This window comes from Leptidea sinapis, chromosome 39 (assembly GCF_905404315.1).
Source record: "Leptidea sinapis chromosome 39, ilLepSina1.1, whole genome shotgun sequence".
NCBI lineage: Eukaryota > Metazoa > Arthropoda > Insecta > Lepidoptera > Pieridae > Leptidea > Leptidea sinapis.
In genome coordinates, this window is record NC_066303.1 from 9492168 (window position 1) to 9499435 (window position 7268).

General features: G+C 30.9%; 1 long non-coding RNA gene across 1 annotated transcript; it reads right to left on the reverse strand.

Moving 5' to 3' along the window:
• Positions 1–449: 449 nt before the first annotated feature.
• Positions 450–1951, reverse strand: LOC126976141 (uncharacterized). Its single transcript, XR_007731845.1, has 3 exons — positions 1737–1951; positions 920–1187; positions 450–836 (listed from the first exon to the last, which is right to left on the reverse strand). It is a non-coding gene; the product is annotated as an uncharacterized LOC126976141 (long non-coding RNA).
• Between the last annotated feature and the right edge of the window lie 5317 nt (positions 1952–7268).

Here is a 7268-nt window from a genome sequence, read left to right on the forward strand (position 1 = left end):
TCCCTCAATTAAACTCAAAGTATATTGACACACACCTGAGCAATCTTATAAAATCTGACAAATTTATGAACCTCTTGGTTGAAGCAGTTTTACAAATTTGTACAAATAAAGATAAGTTAACTATAAATTCAAATAGTATTAAGGAAATTCTGAATAACACTTTTAGAAAAAAGACACCTAGTTAATTGTTATTATGGATACATTGAATATAGTGCAGTGGAACGCTCAAAGTATTATTAGTAATAGGCTTATTTTTACAAGGTTTTTATCATCAAATCATATCCATATTGCTATAATTTCGGAAACTTGGTTAAAACCACATCAGTATTTTTTAATAAAAGGCTATAACACAATAAGGAATGATTGTGGTAATAAACACAATGGTGTAGCAATTTTTATTCATAATAATATCACATTTTCTAACATAAATACATATTATGATAGTGCTCTACAAAATGTTTGCATTAAAATTAAAATTAATAACAAAGAACTGAGTATTGTGAGTTTTTACAGTCCTTCCAATTCAAATCCTCCATTTAATAAAAACAATTTAAACAGTTTAATTAAGTCCATTCCAGAGCCAATGATATTTGCAGGTGATTTCAATGCTCATCACATGTTGTGGGGATGTGTTGATACATTGCCTCGAGGTAAAGATGTTTTAGAGGTTATAGATGAGAATGGTCTTGTTATTCTGAATAATGGTCAAGCTACCACAATAGGATCTCCATCTTGGCGTCCTAATGCTCTTGACTTGACTTTGGTAACTCCATCTTTGGCTCTTTTATGTGACTGGTCAGTTATTGACAGTCCTCTGGGCAGTAGTTATCATCTCCCTGTAATAATAAAAATGGCAGTAAGTAGTGATAGTATTAGTTTGCAAAACACATTATGTAATAATCTACATTTGCCCACTCACCCTAATTATAAGCAGGTGAATTGGAATATGTATAGTAACTTAGTTGTTTCTTATTTGGATGATGTTAAATTTGACACTTTATCTTCAATAGATGCTTTTAATTCCTTTTGTAATATTTTACTTTCTGCTGCCAAGCAGTCAATCCCTAGCTGTCTGTTTTCCAAAAGTTCTAATAGTAATAATGCTACTAGTTCTTGTTCACAAAAATCTTTTAAATATCCTTGGTCGCCTTGGTGGAATCAGAGGTGTACAGAAGCAGTTTTAAATGCTAAAAATGGTTACATTAATTTTAAAAACAACTCCACTGATGAAAATTATGTGGAGTTTAAGAGATTGCGGGCTTTAAAAAAACTTATCTTAAAAAGTGAAAGAAGAAATAGCTGGATAGGCTTGTGCAATTCATTTAATCGTTGTACTCCTTTGTCTTCAATTTGGAAATACATGCGCAAATTTAACAAAACTTACATTCCTGACAGTGTGTTGAATGATAGTTGGATTCCAGATTTTCTACAAAAGTATACTTCTGACTTTGTATCAAATGAAATAACTAACTATGTAAATGTTGTTAATGATAGTAATAAATATTTGATAGAGCCTTTTTCTTTACAAGAACTAAAATCCGCTTTATTTACTAGAAGAGATACATCTTTCGGTCTTGATACCATTCCATATATTTTACTCAAAAAACTTAATTGCCACAGTCTCAACATCTTTTTAAATAATCTTAATCGCCTATGGAAGGAGAATACTATTCCTGCAGAATGGAAAACAGACTGTTTAATCCCAGTTTTAAAGCCAGACAAAAATAAAATGTTACCTGACTCTTATAGACCTATAGCTCTCACGTCTTGTGTTGGGAAGATATTTGAGCAGCTTCTAAAACAACGTCTCGAGTTCTTTATAGAACAAAATTGTCTTTTGCCTAATAATCAGTTTGGTTTTCGCAAAGGTCGGTCTTCTAGGGAGAGTATAGCGCAGTTACAGCTTGATGCGCATCAATGTTTAGCAAGTAATCAATATCTTTTGTCTGTATTTTTTGACATCTCAGGTGCCTTCAATAGTGTAAATATTGCCGTGCTTTGTGACGAGTTATCAATGTTAGGGATACCAGGTAAAATAATAAATTGGATGCAATCCTTTTTGACTGACAGAAAAGTATATGTAAAATTTAATAAACATTTGTATGGACCACGACTTTCTTCTCTAGGTGTTTGTCAGGGGGGAATATTGTCTCCTTTAATTTTTATTATGTACATAAGACGATTGAACCTTATTTTGGGGCCAAATATAGTAAACCTACAGTATGCAGATGACTTAGTCGTCTATGTATCGGGAGTTGATCTGATTAATTTAGCCGCTACTATTAATAAAGCACTTGTAAATTTATATCAATACTTTTCTTATCTTAATTTAAATGTAAATCCAACCAAATCAAAAGTCTTTGTGATTGGTCGTAAACGCATCATATTACCTCCCATTTTATACAATGGAATTCCACTGCCTATTTCATGTGACATAAAATTTCTAGGTGTAACATTTACTCCAAAACTTTGTTGGAAAAAATATACAGATAGTGTTATAATTAAAGCGAATAAAGCTTATAATGTATTAAAATCTTTGTGTGCAACGTCGTGGGGAGCGGACCCTAAAATATTGTTAATTTTGTATAAATCGCTTATTCGTAGTCATTTTGAATATGGCTTTCATTGTTTCGCCGCAGACAGCAAAATTGTTAATAGTCTGGATAAAATACAAAATAAATGTATGCGTACAATATTGGGTGCACTTAAAACTAGCCCAATAGCTGCTATGCAAATCGAGGCCAACCTTCCTCCTTTGTGTATTAGATTTAGTTATCTTAAAGAAAGATTTATTTTAAAGCTCTATAGCTTGCCGATGAACAATCTTCTTAAGAATCTTATTGCTTATCAATCGTCTTCATTTCCGAGACAGTTGTTTATCTTGCAAGATTTTTCTTCATTTTTTAAATTTCTACAAGATTTAAATATTCATCGGAATAATGATATACTTCCCTGCCATGCAGGTTCTTTTCGATGTAAATATTCTGCAATTAATGTTGTAATAGATCCAAATTTAACTTCAAAAGAGGAGGTTCATGTATTATTGTCAGAATGGTCTAATTGTAAATTTGTTTATACGGATGGCGCAAAAAACAATAATGTTTCTTTTGCAATCTACCTTCCTGAAATTAGGAAGGGTATTGGCTTTAAGATTAATAGATATGCCAGTATTTTTACTGCTGAAGCCGTCGCTATTCTTTTTGCTTTAAAGCATATTAAGAAACAAAATCAACTTAATAAGAAGTGGGTAATAGTTAGTGATAGTATGAGTGTGTTAAAAAGTTTGTCAAATAACAAAATGAGTGCTAACATCAATTACATCATTTTTGCTATAAAGGAATTGTGGTTCGAACTATGTTTAATCGATATTAAAGTGGATTTCGTTTGGGTCCCGTCCCATATAGGAGTAGCAGGAAACGAAAGCGCTGATTTTCTAGCTAGAACTATCATTAATATATCCGATCTATCCCTATATCCTGATTGCAAAGATCTAGACATTAACATACCATATACAGATATAATAAGTAATCTAAAACAGCGTATGACTCTTCTTTGGGGAAGATATTGGTACAATTGTACAGAAGTTGAAAATAAGGCTCATTCGTATACTTTGTTAGATAATCCCGTTAATAGCACACCCTGGTTTTGTAAGTTTAAAAATAACGCTCACAGAAAGTTCTATACTACAATAACACGAATGCGTATTGGTCACTATCGATTGAATTTTCATCTTCATCGCAAAAAAATTGTCTCCTCTCCTTTTTGTGACCATTGTAATAAGCAACAAGATCAGTCTCTGGATCACATCTTTTTTGATTGTTCGTCCTTTGGCATACAGCGCCTTGTGCTGATGGATGAGCTACTGGAAATATATGGTGCACCCAATATAATCCCGCTCTCAGTAATAGATCTATTAAAGGACACATCAACTTATATGTCCTTGTATAAATTTGTATGTAGTACTGTAAATACATTGTAATTTGTAGATACATACGTTGTAAATTTGTTTATAATTATGTAAATACGTTATAACTTGTACATATACAACTAGTAATAGCATAGCGCAATTCGCGAACTGAACAGATAATGTAAATAGGTAGGTATTATTCTAAAAAGTTATGCAAATTACACTGGATTTGACTTTAAGAAAAGGGGAAAATTATTAGAGACTATATTACTGGATTTGGACTTACTAGAAGGAAAATATGGAAAATATTCTTTAGAGAATTATACATTAACGGAAATGGAAAAATAACTGATGACTTTAAGACTGGATTGGATTTGATGAAAGAAACTACTATAAATATTCGCTATCGAATATACATAATTGGAAAAGGAAAATGGAAATAATGTAAGATGAAATGAGAAAACTGGATTGGACTTTTTGTAAAACAAAATAGTGAAAATAATAAATACCAAAGAAATGAAAATACTAACGACAAGGCAGTAAGGCCCCTGGCTATAGCCTGTTCGAAAGAACGAATTAATATAAAAAAAAAAAAATAATAATAAAATCAAATAAAATGTTATCATTCATGATTTCTTAACTGTAGTATGTAATTCTATGATTTTTTTTTACTTTCGCAATTATTGCATATTCCCATAACACAAGAAGGCATTTTAATGTTGTACCTATATTAAATTGTAAGCAATTCTGTCAACAACAAACGTGTTTTCGTATCTAGAGAGTGACTACGACCAAAGGAACCAATTGACTCAATGTACGGGATAGATTTTCGGGGCGCTAGTGACATATCTACGTCTTTTATCGTATTATTTACCATCAAGTGAGTGAAGTTACATCTCATGTTCTACCGTTATTAGAATCATGAAGAGTGTGAAATAAAAAAATCATAATCATAAATCATATAACCTGCTTACGAGCGACAGCAAAATAAGAAGACGTCGTAATTGCTAACAATATTGAAAAGGCGCTACATATTCCAAAACTCGATCATAAGTTTGTTATCATGAAATTTAATAAAGTATCATATCTAAAGCGTGCCATGTGAGAAGGCTTGAAAATCCAATAATGCGATCCAATTTTTATAGGTTACTTATGCAAAGGATGGCTAAGCCCAAATATCCGATATGAATGAAAATAACGAAAGTTTGAGAACCCAAGAAGAAAATTCAACGGGCTGCGGCAATAAAACCTAGAGTAGGTATTCCATAAATCATTGTCCCTTGTAATAAATGAAAAAGAAAATTCGGCATATTTATAGAAGTTCGTAAGTTATAAGCGGTTTTGTGATTTTGGTTTTATTTATCAAAATACTTTTTGGAAAGTCGTAAGGTATAATATTATAGACTAGCTGACCCGCCAGACGTTGTTCTGTTCATAATAAAAAAAATGATTTATTTCTAGTTTTGTCCCTGTTACATTTGGCGTTCCTCAGGGCTCTCACCTTGGTCCATTGTTATTTAGCATAATATTTATTAATGATGTTTTGCAATCTTTTCAAAATTCTAATATTTTACTTTATGCGGATGACACGAAAATATTTAAAATAATAAAAGTAAAACAGGACTGTGTAGCTACAAAGCGATTTAATTGAGTCAGGAAACTATTGTTCCGCTACTGACTTATACCTCAATGTTGACAAATGCTGTATGATAACATTTTCGAGGAAAAAAATGTCAATTTTATTCAAATATAAAAAAACTTTTAAGGGGTAAAAGGGTGTCAAAAATAAAAGACCTTGGGGTAACGCTAGATTCGGCTCTCTTCTTTGAAAATCATATAGACAATATGACAGCAAAAGCTTATAAAATGCTTGGTTTTATATTCAGACAGGGAAATGACTTCAAAAATATTCATACTTTTAATCTTTTATATAATGCTTATGTCAGACCATATTTAGAATATGCTTCGACTGCTTGGAACCCACGTTATACAAAATATATAGATGCTATAGAAAGTGTACAAAATAAATTTATTAAAAGATTAAATTATAAGTTTCAAAATTGTAATACTCCTCAATTTAATTACCCATCTTTACAACAGCGTAGAGAATATGGAGATCAAGTTTTCCTTTTCAAAATATTACATAACTAAATAATTGATTCCAATCGTATTTTAAGTAACATTAAACTTAACTGTCCAAAACATTTTACACGTTCTAAAGATACATTATTTATCCCTGTTCGTAGAACTATTTATACTAGCAATTGTTTTATTATAAGAGCATGCAACACTTATAATAATAATTATAGTCACTTAGACATTTTTCATAGCAGCTATCGAACATTTACTAAAAAAATTAAAGAATATCTTAAACATCCTTATAATATGTCCAACCGATAAATTTGATAAATTTTGTTTCATTTGTATTTTTGTGTTCTTTTTCCGCCTTATGTTTAATTGTATATGAAATCGTTATATTTTGTATTATATTCACTCCTACTTTGTTTATATTTAAGTGGAAACTTTATTGGCTTGTGTAATATAAATTATGTGTCACAATGTGTATATAACTTAAACTGTTTGTTTTCCAATAAATAAATAATATACGTGGTAATCTCTTATATATACATAAAAGATATGAAGTAATCGACCTAAAACTTTTAAATTTGAAATTGTGTTTCTCTGTCGTTTCGGAAATAGATTGACGATCACAGTGAGACGAAACAATTTTAGGTTAAAAGGTTTTTATTTCCGGATAATGGAAATATTCATACTAAATGCATGCACGCTATGTTTTTATTTTAAAACTATGCTTCGTGCGCCACGATTTTAGATTTTGTCTCTTCCATGTACATAATATATAAAAGCGAAAAGATTTTAGGTTCGATTTCGAATTTTGCTTATCTTAAATTGTTACTGAACTGGAAATTATAAACAATTTATTATTTTTTTAAAGTGATAACATTCATTTCTGGGATTAATTTACACAAATAAAATTTGAAAACAAAATATAATTATAGAAGTAATATGATAAAAATACCTATGATACGTCCAAGGGGTACCTACAGTGTAACTTATAATTTCCACAAATTAAATTTCAAAGCACAATTTATGAACGATGCGGGACTCGAACCCGTGACCTCTCGCGTTCCGTTGGAGCGCTCTTACCAACTGAGCCAACCGTTCGAGTAATGTTATGCTCTTTAATCTTGATAATATGTCTTTGTTCAACTCTCAGGTTGTGGCTTCATCTACAGAATCTTCTTTACGGTTGATAACTGTTCAACCCCATTAATTGCATATTATGAAACTGATGTCGCTCCTTCAAATATAACCAATTTGTTATTTTTAAAATGGCATC